Genomic DNA, 27,244 nt, shown 5'->3' on the forward strand with positions numbered 1-27,244 from the left:
ACCACTTATTGGTTAAAAATGGAGGGGGAATCACACAAGCAAGAATTCATGATGAGATAAATAATTTCAAGAAGTATTTTTTTCTTACATATATTTTAATTTTTTATTTAGCTCTTCTGATATAGATTTTGCATCATATCATTCTTGTGTCCTTTCCTCACAGTGTTTTCCTAAAATGATAACCACCAGTGTAATATGTTAAGGTTTTGAGCAATAATTGGTTTTAAAGTCCCATCATGCACATTTCCTCAAAACATAGTAGATATTTATTAGCATAAAAATTATATTTTATTTCAAATTTTGCCACAAATATTTCTCCAAATGCTCTAAATTTTTATTTAGTGAATGAGAGAATGAGTGATTTTAAGATAAGACACGGGAATATGATCTGGAGTATGGCACAAGTTGAAGGCATTTATCTTAATATTTAATTTTAATGAGGCAGAAAATACCCATTATTATAAACTTAAATTTTGATAAAGTTTGTATAACAGAAATAATTCTATTAAACTTATGAATGTTTATACCACCAAAGGTCAGATACTCATGCAGCATATTTCTGTGTCCTGGAAAGAAAGGTGTGGGATGTGGTGCATTTTAATATCTAATGCATTTGTTAGAGAATTAAGATGAAACCATATTTAGAATGTACTCATGTAATTTACTCTGATTTGCCCCATATGCCTTATTTGAACAGCCTATTCCCAACTTTTGTACCATCTTTAAAATTCTTATTCCAGATGTCTTGCTGTCTTACAGACCAGTGTTATCTGTATCTGATCTGTCTCATGCTCTCGAAATCATCTCTTTTTATTATTCCATTAAAATTTTTAAAAATGGATTTTCCTTTACACTTTTCTAATCATCCTGTAATTCTTTAGCGCTAAGACATTAAAATGAATGAGTAAAAATATTTGACACCTAATCGTCTCTGCCAGACCATTCAAACTCATGGATTTGCAAAATTATGTTAAAGTCTTTTAAAAATACATTTGAGTAGGCTTTTGCCGTCATTTGGATTTTGAATATTAATTTTCTCTTGCTATGCTGCTTAGCCATAAAAATGAAAAAGGAGTTAAATGTGGGTTTCTTTTAGTGCTGATAATTTAAAAGTTCTACATTTATTTATTGTAACGTTCAACAAGGCAGTTTCTGTATTTCTGTTCACCTCAGATTCCACAGAAAATAGTGGGAAGCTCCCATATCCTGGAACAGAAAGAGAAAATGTCTGATGCATTTGTAATAACTGATTAAAAGTGTAATTTCCCCCTAGATCAAACAGATAATAGAAGTCCGTTGAAGCTTCGTCCTGGCATATTCTGGAAGTAGAAAAATATTCTGAAGAAAGGATCATTGCAAGCAAGAGTAAGATTCCTCAGTCCTGGGAAAGAGTGTTAACATCTATCCCTCCAAATGTAAGTCATCATGCTTTCTGTGTTTACCATCCCTCAGAGTTTTTTTTTTTTTTTCCTTTTCAAATCTTAGTGAATAAAAATCTTATTTGGATTTATTCTTTAGAAAATATACCGTGGCTCTAGTTGGTAACTTTTTCATGCTGATTTGTGTTAAATTTCACTAGTATACACAGTGATGCCTTAGGATAATAATATTTAATGCAAAATGAATTGATTTTAATTGTATTTTCTGAGGGAGACCAGTTAAAAATTTTGAGAGTATTCTGATGAAAAGGTAATTTCATTTGATTTAATAGCTACACTAGGACCATCATAATCATTTTGCTTTAAACTTTGGTTCTTTCCTTTTTATATTTCTTTATAAGACTATTTTAATATTTCCGTTTAAATCCACCATATGATAAGAGAGAGATTAAGTCCTTTTTTCACTTTGCATAGTGAAACTTTATTCCACTGACTTTGTATATATGATCTCTAAAAATATGTCAGTTTTGTCAGGTCAGTGTACTGGAAAGACTGTTCCCTGTTAGGAAAAAATTCAAAGATTGTACAGAAACACAAAATTTAGTTCCTGTTCAGAAATTGGTTGGTAGAATTCTGATTGAAACCAGTGCTTGTGTTAGGAGGACTATTTGTGAACAAATTCTTTTTTCTTTGTCAACACTTTTATTTGGGAAGTTAACCAGTGTAATAAGGCACTTGAAATATGATATTCTAGCTTAACTGCCAGAAATTTATCTTTTGCTTCCTAACTGATGGCCTTTTTCATTTCTTGGTTAAAGAACTCAATGACAGAATATTATTTTGATGTTTAGAAGTCCAAATAATATAGTAGAAAATGTATGTTCATGCTCTAGAGTTAATCAAATTATACATTCCCCCAGTTTTTGTCCAACATAAACATGAATCTTCACAGATTTGGTATGTGATATTCTTATTGACTTAGCATCTAATAGCATGGTCAAAGTGGCCTATGGCGAGAAATCTTCGTAATGTTTAATTCTGTTATCTAGACCATTCTTATAGTCCCACTGAGCACCTGAACATCTGTCGTTTTAACTCAGGACAAATTATATATTTAAAAGAAATTGTTCATACAAAGAGGAACGTTTTAGTTATTTGAGCTAGTTGTTCAGTTTAATTTATTGTAAATCATTGGGCAAGATAAAGACACTTTGGTAAAAGATTGCAAACATTCTTTTCTCTGAAGTGAAGCAGTTTTTCTTCACATACAACTTTTTTATTCATTGGTTTGATGTTGTTGAAGGTTTGAAAAATAATGTCATTTACAGTAACATTTTGCTGATCTTGTGCTGGTCAGCAAGTGAGGATGAATGAAGTATGGCAACAGTGACATGGTTGAATCTCAGAAACATACTAGTGAGTGGAAAAAAACCCTACACAAAAAAACAACACTGGATCATTTCTTTTATATTAAGTTTCAAAACTAGACTACTTTTTTATGGATGCAAGAAGTGATTACAACAAAAGTCAGGATAGTAGTTAAAATAATAGGTAGGTGGTAAGTTGAGGAGTTGGTTCCAGGAGCTTCTGGTGTGCTAGAAACATTCTATTTGTTTGTCTGGCTGGTGGTTGCAGGGATGTTATGCTTTATGAAAAGCTATTGGTGAGAAGAAACCTGATGACTTTTTGCTAAGATTGGGTACAAGATAAGGACATTCCTCTCACCACTTCTACTTAACTTTATACTAGAAGTCATAGCTAAATTAAGAAGACAAGAAAAGTCAATAAAATGAATTCAGATTGGTAAGGAAGAAATAAAACTGTGCATTGAAGACGTGCTTATCACTGTAGCACATCCCAAAGAATCAACAAGAACACAACCCCCTGAAAATGACGATGATTATGGAAAGGTTGTAAAACACATGATTAATATACAAAAGTCAGTGACCTTCCTATATACCTGCAATGAACAATTGGGACTTGAAATTAATAACACCCCAAAGGAAACATACTTAGGTATAAATCTAATGAAACACATGCAAGATCAATATTAGGAAAAAAAACCAAAATGCTGATGAAAGAAAATTAAAACTCTAATTAAATGAAGAAATATTCTGTGTTCATGGAGTGATGGACTCAATATTGTTAAGAAGTCAGTTCTTCCTAATTTGATATATGGATTCAAGACAGTCTCAAAATCCTAGCAATTTATTTTATTACCATTGATAAGCTGCCTTGTATAGAAAAGCAAGATGACCCAGAACAATCAATATAATATTGGAAAAAAGAACAAAGTCAGACGATGAACACCCCCTAAATTTAAAACTTATCATATACCTACAATAATCAAGAAAATTTGACATTGTTAAAAGATTGAGACATATAGATCATTGTAATGGGATAGATAGCTCAGAAATAGACCACACAAGTATAGCCACTTACCTTTGACAAAGGAGCAAGGGCAATTCAGTGGAGAAAGTACAGGGTTTTCACCCAGTGGTGTTGGAACAACTAGACATTCACATGTTTAGGGGAAAAAAAAAAAAAGAAGGGGGTGGAGGGATCTAGACACAGATCATTTCCCATTCACAAAAATGAACTCAGAATGGATCGTGAAACTGAATGTAAAACCATAGGATAAACATTGGAAAAATCTATGTAAACTTGGGTTGAGTGATGACTTTCTTATACACACCACCAAAAGCATAATCCATGAAAGAAAACTTGTTAATTTGGACTTCATTAAAATGGAAAAACTTCTGGCTGTGAGAATGTCACTGAAAAGACAAGCCATAGACTGGGAGAAAATATTTCCAAAATATTTAACTGATAAAGGACTTATATCCCAAGTATTCAGAGAACTCTTAAAATTTAATAATCAGAAAGCATATACCCAATTTAAAAATGGGCAAGAGCTCTAAACATACACACAATTAAAGAAGATATAACACACAGATACATATGATAAATAAACATATAAACTGATGTCTACTTTAAATTATTAAGGATTTGCAAAGTAAAACAGGAGGTATCACTATACAAGTATGTGAATGACTAAAATCCAACACACTGTTAACATCAACTATAGAGGAATATGTGTAGCATTGGGGACTGCCATTCATTGTTGGGGAGAACACAGAACATACACTTGTTTTAGAAGACAGCTGGCTGTTTCTTATAAGATTCACATCCTTGTGATGTCATCCAGAAGTTATACTCCAACATATTTACGCAAATGTATTGAAATCTTACAGTTCACACGAACACAAGAATGTTACAGCAGTCCCCACTCTGGTTTTAGTGGTGCTAGATATCAAACTCAAGGCCTCACACATATTAAGCACACATTCTACTTCTGAGCTAGAACCCCAGATCTGTTTCCTTAATAAGTGAATAGCAACCCAGTTGTCCTTCAATAGGTGAATGGATAAACAAATTGTGCTATATCCAGACAATGTAGTATTATTTAGTAATAAAAAAAATGAGGTACCAATCCATGAAAAGACATGGAGGAACCATGCATGTCTATTGATAAGTGAATGAAGCTCTCTGAAAAGACTGTGGTTTCAACTATGTGACTTTATGAAAAAGATAGAACTATGAAGACAATAAAAAAATATCAGAGGTTGTCAGCAATTATAGGCAGAAGTGGGAAATGAATAGATAGTACATAGAATTTTTAGAGTAATGAATTCATTCTGTGTGATACTGTATGGCCTGGCATTTGTGGAAATATATAAAATTGGTCAAAACAAAGAGTGAATCCTTATGTAAATTCCATAGTTTAATTAATGATAATGTATTAGTGTAGGTTTATCAGTTATAGCAAATGCACCACAGTAATATAACATGTTAATAGGGAAACTGTATATATGTTGGGGATGGGAAGGTGCATATGGAAACTCTTTGTTCTTTCTGCTTGGTTTTCCTGTAAATCTAGAAAAGTGGTTTAAAGCATAAAATTTATTAATTTAAAAAAGAGAAAACAAAACATTAGTTTCATGTCTTTATTTTAGGTACTTCCTTGCATGTGTAATGTAATTCACAGCAAAAAAGAATTAAAAAGGCAATCTCAATGATTCTGTTAAGTAGAATTCTGAGAAAAATTGAGACAATTTCAAATGTGATCTGTTGACACTGAATATTCAAAGTTAAAAAGATAGAATTTAAAAAAAATTAAAAGACAGAATTTTAAAATCAATATTTTATTATATTACAAAGCAGTATATTTTATTTTGGAAAAGTGCTAACCTCTATAGAGAAGGACTTCTGTACTTGCCTTTTTAAAGTAACTTCTTGACTATTTACCCAGCATGAACTTAGCTTTATTTTAAGATAAATATTTCACTGTAAAATTAAAAATAGACACATATGATGTCAAGTATAAAAATATTCATTCTGTAGTACTGAACTCCTCATCTTCAATGAGTTGCTCATTATTTTATTCCCTGATTTTTCATATGCTTTCCACAGAGGTCTGTCATCCTCAGAAACAATTTTTCACTTAAGTGATACAAAATTTTAATTTTTTTTTGCTATGTTGTAATATATAAAAAAATGATTGTCTTTCTTTGAATAGAAAATTTTAAATATAATTATACTTTCAGTTTTATAAAAGAGCCAGATATGGGCTTTTTTCTAGCGCGCTCTCTCTCTCTCTCTCTCTCTCTCTCTCTCTCTCTCTCTCTCTTTTTCTTTCTTTTTCCTCCTCATTTCTCTTTTTCTTCCCCACTTTTTCTTCTTTCATTCTCAGTAATTTCAAGTGGTTAGTTTTCCAAGGAGTGAACATACTCCTATGTAGTTCGATGACATTAAAAAGAAACCAGGAATTTATTATTCATAAAAATGAAATATGAAAATCCCCTTTTTCTTCAGGCTCTGGAGATAGCTAGGCTCAACACAAATGTCTGGGGAGAATGCATCTGTTGCTATTGCATTTATTTTTTTTGTTTCTCTGAAAACTTGGCATTTGTAAAATATCTATGATTTTGATTTGTCTTGGCCAAAGCCCAGATTACCAAGGAATTACATTTTGAACATATTCAACTAAGAATTATCTTTGTAGCAACTTTTCCTTTGCCATATTGAAATTTTGGGAATAAAATCAGATTTTGTTTTAAAAACTAGCTATGTTTCTTCATAGTGCCAGAATGAATTTTTTTTTCTGTGTTCAAGAGGCATAAAGCAATGCTTGTAGTCTTTCTGAAACTTATTTTAAGCATGTTGTGGAGGAAAGAGCCCCATTTTGAGTTTGACAGACCTGGGTTCAAATGTTTGCGCTGCCACTTCTAATTTACATGGATTCTGGGTAAGTTTTGCATGTAAAAAAGCAACAATAATAACTTCTTTATAGAGTTATGTCAAGGTTTAATGATCAAACACACAGAATACCTGACAGAGCAGTCATTTATTTAGTGTTGGTGATCTTTTGCTTGCCCTTCACTTATACAGCAGTTGTGTGTATATAAGAGAATAAATGTATTTTTGGCATGTATGTATGTGTTTATATGCCCACATTATGTGTGGTTTTGTATCTCTCTCAAAAATATATAGGTATACAATAATATGCATTATTTTATGTAGCCATTTATTTTATTTGTTAAGTCCTGAAGCAGAGAATTCTTCTGGAATTAATATAGTTCTGGAATTCAGGAAATATGTATCCTATCACCACATGGAAATATTTAAAAAGTTACTATTTCTTTGTGCCCCAGTTTTTCTGAAACTTCATATTAATGTACCTGGAATGTTTATAAATCCTTAGAAGAATATCTGATGGAGATACACACACACACACACACACACGCACACATATATTTCTTTTACAAATTCTCAGCAGGAAATAGAATAGGGTTCTTTTTCTTCAGTGTGTAATTCAGAGAATGATATACTACTACATCTTGATTAGAGATCAAAAGGATTTGCATTGGTCATCTTGAGAAGATTTATGGGAATATGAGAAATAAGATTATTTATTAAATGTATAAAAAAGAGGTGTCAGTTTTGACATGACAAAAAATGCAAAGAAGGAGTTGAATCTTTCTTTAAAAATTGATGTTCCTGTGATTTAGTTTATACTAAATAGTGAGGCACCAGCTTCTTGCGAGAGGTTTATACAGCTGTCTTCAAAACTGATTTGGATCTTCTAAAAATAGTAATTTTGACAAAACTCCTTGCACTCTTATAATGATGTAGGTTTTCCAGCAAAAACAACTGTTAAGATCCTTAAAAAGTAGCCTGCATATCTTGCCTAAATATCTGACTAAATTTGTGTCTTGTGAGTGCTGAATAATACTCAACTCTTGACTAAATGTCTGCTCTCAGACACTAAAGGGAGGATTGTAATTAAGAGAGGCAGTATTTAAATCTGAGGACAAACTCCCATCAAACGTACATATTTATCACAAAAGCCTTAAGTCTTAGTTTGAGTGACTATTATTTTTTAAAAAGGCAAACTACTAAAAACTTGTGTTTTCTTTATATCTCTTCATGTTTAAAGGCAAGATGGTAAAGACAAAATTTCTTGTTAAACACAAAATGCATGGTAATCTCCAAATCTATTTGAAGGAACAGTTAGTTACCCATGGAGTCCACTTCCAAGTTAACGATGCAAAGTGTTATCTGGGACAGGGGACTGAGTATTCCTGAAATGAGTAACTCCTTTTTAGTGGATGCATTTATGGTCTAATTTTGTGGAGCTGACAGTTCTATCCATGCAACTATTATTACTCACATGCTCCATTCTTATTATAGCCATGGGTAATGACATAAAGAAGAAGCAAAGTGGTCTTGGTCAGATATTACAGAATAGCTTGAAAATATATTTCCTCCATATATATGACCTAATGATCATTTCTACTTAAATTTCTTATGTGCTTAATAATTTTATTATTGACAATTTCATTAGCTATAATTTTTTGTTTTGTAAATAATAAAATACCATTTAGTCTACATAGGGAGAATATTTTAGGTTTGTAAAATGTATAAATTTTATTAAGACCTAAAATCTTCACCTAAAATAAAACATATAGGTCATCTTAGGTAATTTAAGGTCTAAAAAAGCATTAATTAATCTCCTGATCTGAGCAAATTTATTGTAATGTGTTTCCTTGAAAATAATTTCAAATTCTCTTCATTGTAGAGTCCAAAGTGATAGTTTTCTTTAATACTTGCATTTTGAAATATTCTAACATTCAGAAAATACATAGTAGGCACTCATATTCAAATTTGACATACATTACAATTTTGTTTTATGTCTTCAGACTTCACTATAATGATGTAGAGCACCTCTTATTCCTCCTCCTCCTCCTTTTTTTTTTTTTTTTTTTTTGGTATTGAACTCAGGGGCACATGACCACTGAGCCACATCCCCAGCCCTTTTTTGTATTTTATTAGACAAGGTCTCACTGAATTGCTTAGTGCCTCACTGTTGCTGAGGCTGGCTTTGAACTCTTCCTGCCTCAGCCTCCTGAGCCTCTGGGATTATAGGCATGAGAAATTGTACCCAGCTTCTTACCCCTTCTTGGGCCATGGTTTCAGAGGATTTGGGCTGTGGTCAGCCAGCTTCATTGCTGTTGACCTGAGATGAGGTAGAACGTCATAGCAGAACAGTGTGGCAGAGTGAAGCTGCTCAGCTCATGGCATCCAGGAAGCAGAGTAGAAGAGAAGATCTGGAGAGGAGATAAACCCTGCATAACATACACCCAGTGATCTATTTCCTCTAAGCACATTCTAAATTTTAGTAATCTATTTAGAGCCCTTGTGATCCAGTCATTGCCTAGATCTTCCTTCCCCTGAACCTTGTTCATTGGGGACCCTGCTTTCAATACATGAGCTCTGGGGGGACATTCCACATTCACTTAATTCATAATGAATGCAACAGCTCCATTTTGTCTGGGTGCCAAGACCTGTGCATTCATATCAATGAATTTAGTGAATTTAGTTTTAGGAATAATACTTCTCTGAATATTATTTAGATGTATATTGTGTGTAAAAGACACTAAATTCCACATCTTCTAAAGCAGATACCAGATAGTGGTTTATCCTTTCACTATTAAGGTATGAGAGTTCAAGTTGCTCCATGTCTTGCCAACATGTAGTTTATCTTTTTTGCATTTTTGATATTTTGATGGGTAATATTCATTAGTTTTTAATTGCTCTCTAACATTCCATAATTTGATTAAGGCATAGTTTTTTGAAAAAAAAAATTTTCCTTGGTATGAACGACTTATTGTTTCCCAGTTTTTATTATTTCAGATAATATTGCAGTGAACATATTTGTATGTATCACTTTGTGCACATACTGAAGAGCTTCTTTAAGGTTGCATTTGATGTAATGTGATATTTATGTTGTACACTATTATGATTTGATACATGTACACATTGTGGAATGGCTAAATCAAGCTATTTTATGTAACAGTTCATAAACTTATTACTTTTTGTAGTGAGAACACTTACTCTTTACTCTTAGCAATTTTCAATTATACAATGTATTGTTACTAACTCCAGTCACCTTGATGTACAATAGGTCTCTTGAAAATATTCCTCCTCTTTAACTGAAATTTCATATCCTTTTTCCATTGCTCAATTTCCCCTTTTGGTTTCCAGCATGTTTATACAACATATTGCTATTTTTTCCTAATAAAGTTACACCATTAAGTGATATTTTGGTTTATTTCAAATCATACAAATGAAGCATAGAGGATATGTCACCTTTTTAAAAAGCATCACATAAAAGTTAATAACATAGGATTTCAGGGAGATTTTACAAAGAATGATGAAATATTTTGCATATCTCCTGACATCCAGACAAAATGGAGCTGTTGCATTCATATCATTATTTTATTATGAAATGCTCATTCTAGTGTCCATTACAATACATGTGAATGTAGTCCCTTCAGTATTTCCCTGTATAATGTAGTGACCACATGTGTTTTGATTTTGACTTTTTTAGTTTTCTAGTAGCCTTACATATTGAGGTACCTTAGGCAGTCTTCATAATCAGATTAATAGATTTATACATTTTGTGACATTCTTATTAAAGGTATTATTCTCAGCAAAAGGGCAGAAGTGAGCTGAAATTTGTTTTAATTGTTCCTATTGTGTTTTGTGAGAATAGCACATCCTTTTATTTTATATTTATAATAGGTAACACTATGATATTTATCTTTTCTATTAGATATAAGAACTGATAGAGTGAGTCAGTGTTGGTAGAATGACCAAAGCAAGACCTTTAATATAAGTTCTTAAATTTGACACTGTTAGTGAGGTGGGTCAGCAATTGTCTCAGAGAAAGAAATTTAATTAGTTTATTTGTTGCCATTTCCTTTCATACAATTTCCATTTTTTCTCACTGCCATTTTTTTTTCCCTAGGATTCTTAATTAGTCTTGTTCTAGTCAACCCTTCCTGTCTCTGTTCAGATGAAAAACACATATTGCTACACAGAATATCTGTTGGTAACCATTTCTCTCTCTTTTTTATTGTGAAACACCAATGCATAAACACATGTATTTGAATTAACAAATCAGAGTTAAATTTTAAATAAAAATTCCATATAGATTTTTCAGAGTAAAATTGTATACATATATTTTTGCTCAGTGCTCCATTAATTCAAGTCTCTTAATTTTTACAAATCCTTTATACCTAACCAGTTATTAGAAGACAGCTTTGGTTTACTTGTTCAGTTTTAAAATATTTTTATGGTACTCCTATCTTCTGTTTATTTTTTTAAAGATGTAAATGACTTAAATTTGATATTCTCAATTTTTATTATTGAAAATATAGGTCTTTTAATTTAAATCTATGTAGATAATGAATTGAGGCAGTTTAAGAAATAAAATTTCTGAAGAGTTTCATTATAGAAATTTATGGTAATGTAAAAGATGTTTATATGCAAATACCTGGAAACAGTGATTTTTAAAATTTTCGGTCATACTTTAAGAATGAACTTCACAAGGAACCATTTTATTTCCCAGTACTTGGTAAACTCATCCATGCCTTGTTCAGCCTGAATTCCCAATGCCTTGAACGGTGCTGACATACATCCTGCATTTAATAAAAATTTTTGGTGAGTGAATTTATTTGGTATTCTCTTTCAGAAAAGGAAGTTTGCTTATACTGCACCGCAAGGTGAGTTGTAGTCATTTCTCTTGACTTACAATGCTTAGGAAGACTATGTTGAAAGGAAATACAAAAATTTTATCATGGTTGAACAGTTCACATCTTTTAGGGCTGTGATTAAAGAAAACGATCTTGGTTAATTAAGCCAAAAATAATTTCATTCAGTGAAAAAAAGAAAGAACAGACCAACAATTTTCACATTATAGTAGATTTTTTCTACCTTTGAAAAAACACATATAGAATATAAATATTACTAGTATGAGTTCACTCTAAGGGAGATAGACTTTTCGGCATTTTTTTTTCTTTAGCTGTAACACCTAGGTATTTCTCACTATCTTTTTTAAACTCCTGAGTCAGTGTCTTTTCCTCTAAGATGGAATTTGAAAGATTGAATAAGTGCTGATTGACTCATTGAACAACTTCCTCTGAGGATCTGTAATGTATACTAAGATATGATGGCACTCCTTAATGGATGTAGCTGCTTTTGCTATGATTTGTCATGGGGTCATAACTTTCTTTCCTTGTGTTATCATTGTATTAATATTTTTGGAAGGAGTAATTAGAATTGGGGGTTTAGATTGTTGTGTTTAAGTAGAAGTCATGCAGTAGTGTTAGTGTTGACAAATCTAAAGGACAGTTTTTAATGCCTTGTCTTCCCTGAAATATTTAACATTACTGACTGCTTCCTCCTATAATCTCATATTCTCACCTCATGTTCTCTCACTTACTCCTCTTCCTACATTTCCTTTATGAGTCTTTTTTCCTGCCCACTTCAAAACATTAGCTCTTTTCCTCACTGGGTACATTACTTTCTAAATGAGCTCTCCTATCCCCAAAGCTTTAACTACCATCTGTAGTGCTGAAGCTTATCCCTCTCTTTGCCTCCCAGTACAGGGGATTGAACCCAGGGGTTCTCTACAATTGAGCTACATCCCTAACCCTTTTGATTTTTATTTTGAGACAGGGTCTCACAAAGTTGTTAAGACTGACCTTGAACTGTGACCCACCTTCCACAACTTCCCAAATCCCTGGGATTTGGGGTATGGACACCACACCCAACTCCAAGACCTAAGACTCCTACTTTTCTATCTCTAGCTCATATTTATTCTGTGAATTTGAGATGTGCATTTTCAGTTGTCTCCATGAAATCTCTACTTAAGGGTCCCATAGGAATCCATTGAAATTATGCATAAAATGAAGCTCCTTACCAGCTCCCTCCCCACATGTCAAAGTATGCTTCTCTTATTATATTTTCTCCTAGTGAATGGCAAACACCATTTTATACTCAAATGCCCATGTAGGAAATATGGGGTCATTCTGGACATGTTCCTTCTTTTCATCTTCTATTAAAATGTTTCCTAATCACATAGATTCATCTTCCAAATTAGGTGTGAAATGTGTTCATCTCTCAATACCTCACTGCCAGAACCCTAGTCTAAAATTTTCACTTGGACCCCTGCAATGGCTTTACCTAATTCTTCACACTCTTTCTCCCATTCAGTTGACTAGGTAACAAGATTACTCTTTCAAAAATTACCGTGATATTTTAAAATCTGCTTAAAATTTTGCTGTTTTTCCCTTATAATTTAGCACAGAATGCAGATAAGTCTTCAGGCTGGTCCAACATACCTTTAAGAATTGGACCGTGGGCTGGGGATGTGGCTCAAGCGGTAGCGCGCTCGCCTGGCATGCGTGTAGCCCGGGTTCGATCCTCAGCACACATACGAACAAAGATGTTGTGTCTGCCAAAAACTAACTAACTAAATAAATAAATATTAAAATTCTCTCTCCCTCTCCCCCCACCCTCTCTCTCTCTCTTAAAAAAAAAAAAGAATTGGACCATGCCTACCTCTCTAGCGTCATGTTTTGTCTACTCAGCATATTTAGGACTCTTCTTTATTGCTTCACTTACTCTACAGCAATTTCATTGATCACTAGATTCATGCATTTTTATGCCTTGTGACCCTTTGTGCACAGTATTCCTTTCTCTAGACTGGACAATGGATGTACGGGTTAAAAGATAAGAATGAATCCAAAATTTTAAACTCTGTAATTCTTGCCTTTTTTTCCCTCCATATAGCCCTCACTCTAGTAAATTAGTTACACAAAAATCAAAAAAAAGTATAATATTCATGTAAACCCTCTCTAACCTCACCTTCTATATCCTAAAATGTTTCAGAACTTTGTATAGTGATTTCCTAGTGGGCTCCATGTATCTATATTGTTTTCTTTTTGTCAGGAAATTGCGCCTTCTTATGTGGTAGAGGAATCCTTACTGCCCTTCAAGGCAGTTGAAGTACAGCTTCCTCTGGGATTCTGTGATCCTTCAGAATTGTTGATGACATCCTCCTATGTACATTTTGTGGAAGATGTACCTTAAGTACAAACTTAAGTAGTTTATTCAGTTACTAAGTGACAGACCTGGAATTTGAACCTTCACATGTCTGAATTTAAACTGATTCTTTGACTATCCTTTGCTTGACACAGTCATTACTTAATAAATATTTATTTAATAAATGCATCACAAAATGATACAGCCCATATGACATGACTGGTTAAAATAAAAGACTTTTTATAGGATCAGTAATTAAAAAGTGTCCTAATGTAGGAGATAAGAATGTGATAAAGAGAGAGGAGAAGAGAAATCCATATCTGTAGAAAGGTTCAACTGCTGAGCTAGTTAGATTCAGCCTTGTTTTGTAACACTTTACAATGCCTCTGGCTTTCAAAACTGGTATGAAGCTGAACTTCGAGTAAAAGCGAACATGGAATGAACAGATCCTGTTTAATTAGAAAGGGCAAATGTATATAATATTTTTATGCTTTAATTGCTTTATGCATTTGTGCCTGTTCCCCTCAACTTGATTATTAGCTTCGTTTGAACAAAAATATGCCTTATCTTTTCTTAGTGTCTCCTGTAATATCTAATTCTATTTGATAATTATTTTTTGTGTGTAAAATAAATGATAGTGCCTTATCTCTTCATAACTTAATTTTATGAACAAAACTTCAAATATTTTCACATAGAGTAAAGCAGCTGATAATTATTTTATACAAGCCCACAGTTGGAAGTATTAATGTACAAATGGAACTAACTTTTCAATACTGGGTTTAATACTGTCATTTTGAAAAAAAATACTTAGGTATGCATAAGTCAAGGACATAGTCCATTGAAAAAGCGTTTTATGTTAGATGTAGGCTAGAAGAATGCTCTGTTCTAACATCTTACTAGTAGGTGAGATTAAATATACATGCAACTCTATCTCAGGACTATTTAAAATTTTTCATTTTCTTTTGAATATCAAAAGATAGTCACATTTGAAAGGATATATTCTCATTAGCTCTAATGAGGTTTTTTGGTAAATGAATTGCATATAAACAACTATTGTATTTGTCCTTTTTTGCAAGAAAGATTTCAAGCTGAAGATTCCAGTCATATAATTAAAAGGACTAATCCCATTCAATCCTCCAATCTTTCTATAGAAATAGAATTCTTAAAACATATACACAAAAGGAAATATGGTGTCTGTTGAATTTTATATTATGTTCAGTGGAACTATTGTATTACTAAAACAAATTTAATTTTTATAAGGAAAATGATTCCTCTTATATTTGTAAGTGTATACATTATAAGCCACTACTGGCACTAGGAAAGTTGTAGGGTGCAGAAAAGGGGAAAATAACACTTGTATTATGTTAAATCAGAGAAATAATTGCACTTGGCAGTTTTTGTTTGCTGAATGCAGGGAAGACTGAAGGCTTTTGTACAGTTCAAAGAGCACATTCCACAGATACAGCAGTTGTTGGTTGCCTGCAGGGATCATCAGAATCCCGGGTGATGGGAGAGGTCTGTATCACAAATTCCAGGCTGTCTGGCTGTGTGTTTTTAAGGAAAAGAAATGCTTGCACCTTTTTGAGAAGTTGAATAGACCTTAGTTTCATATTATTGAAGTTTATTTTAAATTTAGGACTTTTGCATTAGTTGTTAATCTATACAGTCATCAGAGGACATTCTTGTTTGGATTTTTCTGTCTCTTGGTCTTCTGTAATTTCTCTTAAGAATCATGTTTACATGTTCCATTGTGGAAGCACAAAACTGCTGGCTATTAAACTGTCAGTTAAACTTTGTAAAGAAATATAAATACATATCACTACCATATATTAAATTATTATTTATACAATTAGCATATTAAGCAATTTCAACAAGTTAATTCAAGGCTCTTAAGAGAGCTTGCTTTAACTGAAAATATGCCAGAGGGTAGCTTATCATCTGGCATGAGAAGACTTGCATTGAAATAATGCACAATTTTCCCTATGGAGTATACAAATTTTAACATCTATGATTTACTGAAACAATGTAGCCGAAAGTTCTCTGAAAATTACAAAACTGATATAAATTGGCATTATTTAGTTTCTTGAAATGTCTGGTGTCTGTGATATCACATGTGTACTTTATATTATATTGAGCTTTGGCAAGGTCTATTGACATAGTTTTGGGCTATATTGTTATGTTTAAAACAAACAGTTAATTAGTGGTGCTCTATTATAATTTGGGGGTTTAGGAAAAGCCCCCAAAGCCTTATCTTGACCTAGTCTCGAATTCATAAGAATTTGGGATAAAGATTTTTGTTGAGTCCAGATGTGCTTTATCTAGTCTGTCATCCATAGTTGCCAGAAGTTTAGTTAGCATGGTGCAAAACAAGAGAAACATTAAAATTGGAATTACTTGTTGAACATGTTTCTGAGTACACTATAATAATAACTTCTTTATAAGATTTGTAATTGTCAAGTTAAGAAATGCTTAAAACATACAAAAGGAAAGAAACTAATTTGGTAGCATCCAGGTTCCCACCATTCAGATTTACTCTTTGCCATTTTTATTTAACATCTCTTTGTTAAAAATGTTCAAAGACAAATGCCCATTTCTTAATTAGTTAGCTGACAGCAACTTTCTAAGACTCTTAATTGATAATTTCCTTCACTTTATCATTAGACTAGTTAAAGTAGTTTCCTTACAATGGCTGCTACTGGTCAGCACTGTGGTTGGAAGAAGATGCAAAGCCCCTTCAGTCCCAGAATTTTAGCTTCCCTCTTTCTGATTCTATAAGACATGGCATGACATTCTTGTATTTTCCAGTTTTTAGCCAAAGGACTTTGGGGAGCTACGATTAAGCATGGATGTTTTATGGAAGGAATAACACATTAAATCATGACTAGCCATTTTCATTCTCACTCAGGAGCTAGTTTGATCAAACTGGGTTCTAAGGGTGGACTGGAAGGGAGGGATGCTAGTGAGGTTGGTCTTGAGGATCTTGCTGATGCATAGAAATTAAGTTCCAAATGAGGCATGCAGAAAAGAATCATGCAATAAGTTCTTTACCGGTGCTGTTTGGAAAAAGAGAAACCAATAAAGCATTGCATGATGTCCCTGACCTTTGGCAACATAAAATCAACAAGTTCTAATGCTGTTTCATATATATGCAAAACTGCAAGGAAAACTGCCTTTTTGTTTGCAACGTATTTTCAAAAGTAGATATTAAACATATTTTACTAATGAGAGTATTGAGTAACAAGGGATTTCAGTAACTTCTAAGATCTCAGAGGCAGGAGACAAAAAAATCTAGAATTTGGTGTTAAGTTTTCTGCCATCAAGACCATCTCTTGCCTGTACCATGTAACTTCATGATTTATTGCCAGATTATGCTTCCTTCACCTTTAAGCATATCTAAAACTTACCTACTAGCTTGAAAGAATCAGCTAAAGTCTTCCATTTATTTTCCTTAAAATATATGCCACAAAATACAGTACTCTTCTTTTTGTGAAGGCCTAACGCTGACACTGCATAGTCAGCAAATAATTTTATGGTCTCTTATATCCCATTAATGTTGTATGAGTGTTTGCTATTCCTTGAAGTTGATTGTTTACTCTTCAAGGTCTGATGCCTGGTCTGTACTTTCATTTACAATTATTGAAAACTTAGCACTGAATATTTAGTGGATACTCAGTAACTTCTGGTTCTGGATATTTTTTTAGGACTCCATTTCCAGTTTTGATAATCACCAGCTGTGTGCTCCTGGACAAGGTGTTTAATAGTTCTGAATTTTATTTTTGCATTTGCAGAGTGTGGAAAAAGTCTTATCTCAAAGTGTTATAGAAATTAAACCAAACATTACAGTATAAAGCACTTTGCTTTGTGTTTGGAAAATAATAAGTGCTCAATAAATACTAGTTATTTCGTTGTTTGTATTCATCATTATTATCAATAAATATTCACAGAGTTATGAATTTTCCTTAGGACAATTTTTACAAACTCTAATTTAAACTTGGATTCAATGTGACAAAACATGGCCTTATTTGAAATAAATATATCACAGAAGTTCAACTTACTAAAAAGAAAATACATAAACATATATGCACATTTTGTTCGTTTTAAGAAATTTGGATTTATCTAATAAGCAAAGAATCTAAATCCCTTATCTACACCTTTCCATACCTGGTCTTTTAACTCTGTTTTCAGTCATGCTCACTATCAGGAATTCTTAAATCTGAGTTTTTCACCTACAAGTGTACTTGACAGAAATGAATTTCAGAGGACAGGTTGAGTATTCCTTGTTAGAAATACCTGGGACCAGCAGTGTTTTAGATTTAAATTTTTGAATACTTACATATAGATAATGAGATATCTTTGGGATTGGATCCAAGTCTAAACAAGAAATTCATTTATGCTCCAGATACACCTTCTACAGGTACCCTGAAAGTGGTGTTATACAATATTATTAATATGACTATTTTGACTGTGATCTGTCACATGAGGTCAGGTATGGAATTTTCCACTTGTCAGTGCTCAAAAACTTTCAGATTTTGGAACATTTTAGATTTCAGGTTTAGAAATTAGGGATATACAAGCTGTATTTAGTTTTCTTTGTAATTCTATGTGTTTTACTTTATACATTCAACTGTATTATCCACAGAGGGATTTGAGGTGTCATAGTTTGTTTTGTGTTGTTATAAAAGAATACCATAGTCTGGATAATTCATAATGAACAGACATTTATTTACTAACAATTCTACAAGCTGGAAAGTCTAATATTGTAGTTCTGACTCTGGTGAGGGCTTTCTTGCTGCATCAATCATATGGTGGAAAAGTAGAGAGAAGAAGAAGGGAAGGGGCTAAATTAACCCATTTATATGGAAAATACATTCACATGTATACATTTTATACATGTTCAGAAATTTGCATTGATCTAATAGGCAAAATTTCCTAGTCTGTCCCATGGGAATAGAGCCCTCATGATTGGATCAAGTTTCCACTTTCTAATACTGTTAGAGTGACACTGAATTTCAATATGAGTTTTGTAGGGGACAGACATTCCAATCAAGTAGTAGGCTTCAATAGACTCAAAGAATGTCTCATGTACCACAAATAGCTAAGAATCTGTGTTAATCAGCTTTGTGTCTCTGTGACCAAAATTCCTGGCAAGAACAACTTAGAGGAGGGAAGATATATTTTGGCTCAAGGTTTCAGAGATTTAGTTCATGGTGGGCCAATTCCATTGCTCTGGACCCATTGTGAGATAGCACATCATGGTAGAAAGGTGTGGCAGAGGAAAGTTGCTCAGGAAATGGAGGCCAGGAATCAGAGAGAAGGAAAAGAGACTATAGGGAAGATAAACTCTTCCAGGACATCTCCATAGTGACATCCCCTCCCAAGGCATGCCTGACTTGCCTACAGTTTCCACCCAGTCCATTCAAACCAGGATGAACTGATGAGGATACAGCTGTCACAGTTCAATTTTTTTAACCTATAAACATTTCTGCATCAACACAGGAGCTTTTGGGAAAATATACTATCTGAACCTTAACGTTTCCCCCACCCAACCCCCCAAAATTCATGTTTATCACACAATGAAAAATACATTTAGTCCGTTTCCAAGCATCCCTGTAATCTCAAAAGGTCCAGCATTGTCCACACATTCCAAGTCAAAAGTCTCATCTGAGATTGAAGGCAATCTCTTCTAGGCTGTGAGCCCTTATAAAGAACAAAAGCAAGTTAAATGTATCCAATATACAGTGGCACAGAGCAAGCATTCCTATTCCATAAGGAAGGAAGCATAGAGAAGGGACAGGACCAAGACAAGACTGAAACCTAGCCAGAAGAAAGAAGTCCAGCAGCTCTGTATATAGCATCTAGGACCCATAGTGTTGATATGTGCTTTCCACAGGGATTGGGCAGTCCTACCCCTCTGGCGTTGTTGGGTGTAGCACAAACAGGTTGTCTTTATAAAAGCTTCACTCTCACATCACCCTCTTGGGCTGCCCTCAAGAATTTTGACCCTCCTAAAGTTTGTTTGACTTTCAGGCCTTCTATTGAAATCTTGATGGTAGCCTCCTGACCCCGAAACTCAAGCATCCTTCATTCCTGCAGAACTAGCACCACAGTACCAAGTGGATGATGCCAAGTTCTGCTTACCAGCTTGTGTAGTATTGGGCTTCCTGGCATTATGCCTGCAGTGGCTTTGAGTGTCTGGGTGGCTAAGCACAGTGAAATAACTTTCTAGGCACCCCTGTGTGAGCATGGTGCCCTCAAAATAACTCCTTAAAGGAATTTTCCCTTTGAGACCCTTGAGTCTTTAGTAGTTATGATCTGTCAAATTCCTGAGATGATTGCACGCTGTCTTTCCTGTTGTCTCTGCAGAGCATTTAGAATCTCTTTAGTGGCTATAATCTTTTCAACAATCATACTTTCCATGGCCCCAGTTTTATATGCATTTTTTTCTGGCCAAATTGAAAATTCTTAAAATTCTTTATCTACTCTTTCTGCTACCAATTCTCACAGCACACCTGGCTAAAAGCCTCCAGCAATATCTATGACACTACCTGAGTGTTATGCTTCCTTGGAATTTCCTCCACCAGATTAGTTACTCCATTTGTGAATTCAGCCCTTCATGAAATCTCAAGAAATGGGCAAAATATGTACAAATCTTTGTAAAATGTAACACAAATGACCTCCAGTCCAATTCCTGTTAGAATCCTCATTCCCCTCTGAAATTTCGAGATCACAGTTCCTTATTATTTCCATCTTGATTTTCTGAGCTCTCCTTAGAATCTCCCATTGAGCTCTAAAGTTTCTCAAGCCTCAATCTGTAAACTTTTGAAACACCTCCCACAAATCAGCTCCAAAGGCTTCTGAACCACATAGTTGGTTTAGTCACAGCAATGACTCTACTTCTCAGTACCAATTTCTGAATTGGTCAGCTTTGCATTGCTGTGACCAAAATTCTAGCAAGAACGACTTAGAGGAGGGAAAGTTTATTTTGGCTCATGGTTTTGTCCATGATGGACCAACTCCATTGGCCCAAGGTGAGGCAGTAGTACATCATGGCAGAAGGGTGTGGTGGAGGACACTCATGTGTCCAGGAGTAGGGGCAGGGGGAGGGGCCACAGGGAATATGCACCCTTCCAGGGCATGACTCAGTGATCCAGATCCTCTGGCCACTTCCAACTTGCCTACAGTGAACACTCTGTTCATTCCAAGAAGTGGTTAGGTAACAGCTCTCACAATCTGATAATTTTACCTCTGTAACATTCCTGAATTAACACAGGAGCTTTTAGGTGACACCTCATATCCAAACCATCCCAGTATCTATACCAGAAATCCTATTCGTTTTCCACAGAGTATAGTTTAAGAGAACACAGAATTCTACTAAAAATGTAAATCAGTTCATATCACTCCTCAGTGTCAGGGTTTTACTTGTACCTGGAATAAAATGCAAACCTCTTACCTTGGTTTTGAAGGTCCTCTATGCTGTGGCTCCTGTCCAAATTTCCTACCTTGTCTGTAACTACTTTTTCCTTTTCTCACTTTACCTGACATCACTGGCTTTCCTTCCTGAGCCAGGGCATTTATGTTTGCAGTTTCCACTGTTTAGAATCCTCCTCTCTGTGTCATGTGTGGTGTGCTCCTCATATTTGGGGTCTTAGTTTAAATGATTCCTTGTCTGTGAGATTTTGCTGACACCCCTCACTAAAGTAACTTCTCACTCCTTTATTCTCTTGTTCTCTTCTACAGCTTATTCCACATAACTCTTTATGACAAATAAATATTTGTTTTGTGCCTGTTTCCATACCATTTTGTAAATGCCATGGGGGCATAAGGTATGTCAGTCTTACTTAGGCTGTCATTTAGTACAGGGCGCAACTGCTATACATCAGTAAATATTTATTGAATAAATGAATGGGTTGGGGGTTTATGAATGGTTTAGTGTTTGGAATATATGAACTTGTTTATTCATTCATAAACTCATTTATTAGACAATGAAAAATGAGAGACCAGTTATAACATTTAAATTCTGAATAGCCTTCAGAGTAATTCATGAGCTACAGTTGAATGCTTTAATCTCCTCAGTTATTCAGGAATGAAAGGTAATAGTTCATTATATGACAAGGGGAACCACCCAGAAAATCAGAATTCAAAAAATATGCTTAACTTCCTTTCATATGCTATACATTCCCTCTCCCATATCCTATGCCTGTATCTAATTATCTTTGTTTCATACCTTTGTATTATGATTGATCCATTTCAGGAACATATGTCAAAGTCATATGTGTATTCATTTAACTTCTTTCCTGTCATTTAAAAAAATATACTTTACCATTTGTATAGAAAGTTATATCTCAAACCTAAATACTTGGGATACTATTGCAGAGTCCATTAATATCTTTATTATTCTATAACTTAAGGATATTTATTTAGGTGATTTTCCCTTTAAATGGATTCTTCATTCTAGTGATATATCAATTTAGATAGTGAGCCTTTTAAATTATATGTGGAAATGAATTCCATAAATATGTACTTGCACATTTCCCCTCTCTTTGGAGAAGAAAGTATTATTTAATATAATTATTGAATTCCTTGTTTACAGAACTTTCTTTATAATAGTAACCTGAGAATATTTTCCTTATTAAATAATCTGGTTATTTTATCAGGGATGATCTTATGGTCTATAAAAATGAAGATGACAATAAAATATAGTTTATATTTTGTTAATTATTTGAGGGTACTTTTTGTGCCAGAAATTTAGGTAAAATTTTTTCTTGAAGAGAAGATGTGTTATGATCTATAAGAACTTTCTTTTTAATACTTTAATTATCACTACATTTCACAGTATTTCAATAATTTTTCAAGATATTCCTTTTCCTGATTTCACTTTTGGTATTTAGTCTTGTTCTTTTCTTACCTGCACTGATTTCTTGTATAGTATTTCATGTAGATGGATGCATGCTTATGAATGCATATTTACTTAGGAAGTTTTACTTTAGGTTAGTTGTGAGATGGCAAAAATGAAAAATGAAGTATACGTCCTCTGAAGTGCATCCAACTATTTTTACTCCTGTTTGAATCCTGAAAACTTAAGGGCAAGTACCATCAACCAAATCTCTTTCTTCCTTAATGAGTGCAACTGAATTATGCCTTGTGATGGTTAATTCTGTCAAATTCATTGATATAAGGAAGGACAAGATAGCTTGTAAAATATTATTTGGGGTATATCTGTGAGAATATTTGGAAGAGATCAGTATGAAAATTGGTAGAGGGACACTGAGTAATGAGGATGTACATCATCCAATCCATTGAGATCCTGAATAACAAAGAAGCCCAGGAATGCCCAGTTTGCAGTCTTTTTTGAGCTGGAACATCCATTGTTTCCTGCCATCACACATTAGCCCCTCTGGATTTTGGGTTTTCATACTCAGATTGGGACTTATAGCAGTGGCTCAGGGTCCTGGTTCTCAGACCTTCAGGTTTGGATTACATCATGGACTTTCCTGGTCCTCCAGCTTAAAGATAGTAAATGATGGAACTTCTCCACCTTCATAAACATGTGGGCCAATTCATTGAAACTGACACATGTTTCCTAGTGGTTCTTTTTCTTTGAACAACCCAAACTAATGCATGCTTAATCTTAAGTTCTTAATATTTTTGTATCTTACTGATTTTCACCTTCCCTTTTACCCCATTTTTTTCTTCCTCTTCTGTCTATCCATTCCTGTTCTTCTTCCACATACATTCAATATCAGAAAGTGTGAAAATATCAATTCATATAAAAAGTTGTCCACCATGAAATGGATTTCTTCCTGGGATGGGAAAGAGTGTTGTCTGATTGTGTGGAGTAGGGGAGAGAATGGAGGATGGTCTAATTTCTTCTTAAACTGTGTAAATATGTACATCTTCCGGAGGTACCTAGTTCTAGAGATTTTTGTGCTTCCAAAGTATGGGCCAGGTAGCTTCTTTACTTTTCTCCATTGTCAACCACGGGTTAACTCATGTGTTAGCCCTCCAGCATCCTACTTATTTTTGCTTTTGCTTCTCTCTTATGTTTCTGTGTTTTTTAGATTTGCTATTGATTAATGTCTCTCTCACTTTTTATTGGTTTATGAATACAGAAGGAACAAATGCATAAATAAGTAAGTTTCATTTGTTTGTTCCACTCTATTTCCCACAGGTGAACTATGAGATATTTTGCACATGTAGAAGGAAAGAAAGAAACACACACACACACACACACACACACACAATCCCAAGGAGTGGCCATGCCCTGTGGCCTAATGAAAGTACTCAATATCACAAATATTTATTGGTTTTCTACCTCCCTGGAGTATGATTAGAGGTGAGGATGAGAGTAAGTAAAAACGTGGGTTTTCACAAGAGGCACACATATAGCTGGGTACTTCCACACAAAGTCTCAGAGTACATATGGTGTGGGTCTGTCCATAAAATGTTTCCATTGAAGGATTATAAACATATAACCTGACTTATTAACTTCCTTCATTTTTGATTAATGGTCTTTTTAAGAGTGGTTTTAGGTTTATAGAAAAAAATGTGTAGTAAGTACAGAGTACCCATTATCTGCCCCCCCCAAGTTTCTTCCATTCATAACATCTTGGATTAGTGTTATGTTTGCTACAATTGATGAGCTAATAATGATACATTATTATTGCTAAAATCCAGAGTTCACATTAGATTCATTCTTTGTGTTGTTTTGTTCTGTAACTTTCAACAAATATAATGTCATGTATCTACTATCACAGTGTCATACAGAGTAGTTTCACTTTCTTAAAAATCCCTGTGGTCTAACTATTTGTAGCTCTGTCCCTGCCTCTCCTGTGAGCCATGAGCAGCCACTGACTTATTGCTGTCATTATAGTTTTGTGTTTTTTGGAGCATTTATGTTGTTGGAATAACATAGTATATATATAGCCTTTTCACACTGACCTCTGTAACTTGTTAGGTTAGTATGCATCCAGAGTTTCTCCATGTCTTCTCAGGGTTTAATAGTTCATTTTTTTTATATTGTATAAAGTTTTATTATATAGTTATTTTAATTTGTTTACCATTCACCTATTGAAGACATATTGGTTGCTGTGATGTTTTGGTAATTATAAATAAAGTTTCCATAAATATTTTTGTGTGGGTGTTCATGTAGGCATAAGTTTTCATTTCTAAATACCTAGAACACCATTTCTGGTCTGTGTGTTAGACTGTTTACCTTTTGTAAGAAACTGTCAAACTGTCTTCCAAAGTGATTGTACATTAACTTATTTTTATATTTTAGAAATAATCTAGGTTTTCAAAATTTTGTTGTTGTTGTTGTTTTTGGTACTGGTAATTGAACTCAGGGTCACTTGATCACTGAGCCATATCCCCAACCCTATTTTGTATTTTTATTTAGAGACAGGGTCTCTCTGAGTTGCTTAGAGCTTCACAGTTGCTGAGGCTGTCTTTGAACTCATGATTCTCCTGTCTCAGCCTCCAGAGCCACTGTAATCTAGGTTTTATAGGGCAGTATATAGCGTACCGATAGTAATTTGTATTCCACTTATAATTGTTTATGCAAGTAAAATCTTAGTGTAAAAGTTTTGTGATTTTAGTATTTACTGCTACGTTTCTATTTAATGTTGCATTGAAGCTAATGTTGCTAGAAGAGAGATTTTAATAAAAAGATGGTGCACTTTAAATTTGAAGTAATCACATCAGCATATTCTACTTCCCACTGAGAGACAGAATTTTCTACACCTGAATAGAAGTAAACATACATAAATGAAAAGCTATGGGCTGTGCTGGAACAATGATGTTTTATTTGCTTTATGCTCATTTACTTATTCAGTAAACATTCATGGTGCACCTATGGTCCCTGATCTTAATGAGTTCTCATATTTCAGTTCCTACCCTTTAGACCAGTGGTCCTTACATCTCTTGGATATATTATCTTTCTTGAAAGCATGCATTTTATAACATCCTGTTTATATCTTGAATGAAGCTGTACAATACTGTAACATAATTTATAGTAACTCTTTATTGATTTAAATGCCCAGACATTTATATAGTAAATGTTTGCATGCATACATTGAATGACCATGTGTGTGATGACTATAAATTATACTAATATCAATGTTTTGTACTGGAGTCTAAAATTCCAGGAACATCATTGGTGTTCATTGGATGATTTCATTTTATGAAATAGTGAACAATTCTTGGTTAAGTTCTTGCAACACAAAATATATTTCTTGATTTATATTAAATTTCCAGAAAATGCAATGTGTATGAAAATACATAGTAACACTATATTTGAATGGAAAATGGATTTAGGAACTAGATTTATGAATGTAATTTATACCTAAAAGGTGTTCTTCCGGAAACTACATGGTATTTAGCATCCCTGTCCTTACCTATTAAATACAGGGAGTTCTATTCAATTATTATGACAAATAAAATGTTTTTTTTTAAATAGTCTGTGGTACTACCATTGTTGGGAACCATTGCCTTTGATTATTTAGAAGTGAATCCATTTGATTCACTTTGCCCATGGTGATCTTCTTTGATTTCAGCATAAGTTAAGGACTTCAGAAATCAGAGACAGTGTTAAATCATAAAGTCACAGCATTGGTCAGCTAAGGACATCACAAGTAAGATGAGGATTGCTTCATCAAGTAAATTATAAAATAGTCATAGTGTGGGATAGAACAAGGTAAGTTACCAGTGCAATGTTATGACTTGCCAATCTCAGAGCACACTAAGCCATGCTGCAACCCTGCACTTGAGAAATTTTGTTGTGACTCTGCTGTGTGTAAACACTGATTTTTCTTTTTATCAATAACAGAGCAAAGAAGATGAAAAACTGGAAGCCCTTTTACATTGTATCTTTCCTATAATGTGCTTTAAAATTAATTTATAGTTGCTTTTATTTTACTTTCTTGCGCTTTTCCTTACTTTGAATGCCTCTCCTTTGGCACTTGTTATTCCTTTGTCGTCACTGCATGTCTTTTCTTTTTACTGGCTTCTTAAATCCTGCTGCATTGCTTTTTGCCTTTCCTTCTTTAATCTTTTCCCTTCTGTTTAATTTTTAAATCCTTTGCCCTTTATCTTTCTTTCAGTCTTTTTAGCTGCTCTCCTCTCCTTTGATTTCCTCTTAAACGTTACTTCTTAACATTGTGTTATTTCATTGATTTTTTTTCTTTTTGTTTTATCTTTTTTAATTTTGTTTTTCCTTTGTATATAAGGAAAACCTACCATGCTTACACAAATTGAATTAATGAGAAGAGTTACTACTAAATACTCCCAACTACATTTAAGGAAAAAGCATCATTTATTCAAACTTATTGCATGGATACTGAAAGATTTATATGACAAATTTTCTCCCCTCTGCCCTTTTTTTTCTTTCTGCCACTGAATTTTAACTAGGAATGAAA

General features: G+C 33.8%; 1 protein-coding gene across 12 annotated transcripts in view; it reads left to right on the forward strand.

The window, feature by feature from the left end:
• Foxp2 (forkhead box P2) overlaps nucleotides 1-27,244 on the forward strand; it is a 547,259-nt gene that overhangs the window by 70,363 nt on the left and 449,652 nt on the right. For 11 of the 12 annotated variants that reach the window (XM_058572107.1, XM_058572115.1, XM_058572106.1 and 8 more), the window contains exon 2: nucleotides 1,274-1,415. The gene's annotated coding sequence lies outside the window, so the exon portion shown is untranslated. Of the gene's footprint in view, nucleotides 1-1,273; nucleotides 1,416-11,478; nucleotides 11,510-27,244 lie in introns of all 12 variants that reach the window. The other variant, XM_058572108.1, reaches the window with a different exon arrangement.

Source organism: Marmota monax, unplaced genomic scaffold (genome assembly GCF_021218885.2).
Source record: "Marmota monax isolate L192 unplaced genomic scaffold, Marmota_monax_Labrador192_F-V1.1 WCK01_AAM20220418_F8-fsc00027, whole genome shotgun sequence".
Taxonomy (NCBI): domain Eukaryota; kingdom Metazoa; phylum Chordata; class Mammalia; order Rodentia; family Sciuridae; genus Marmota; species Marmota monax.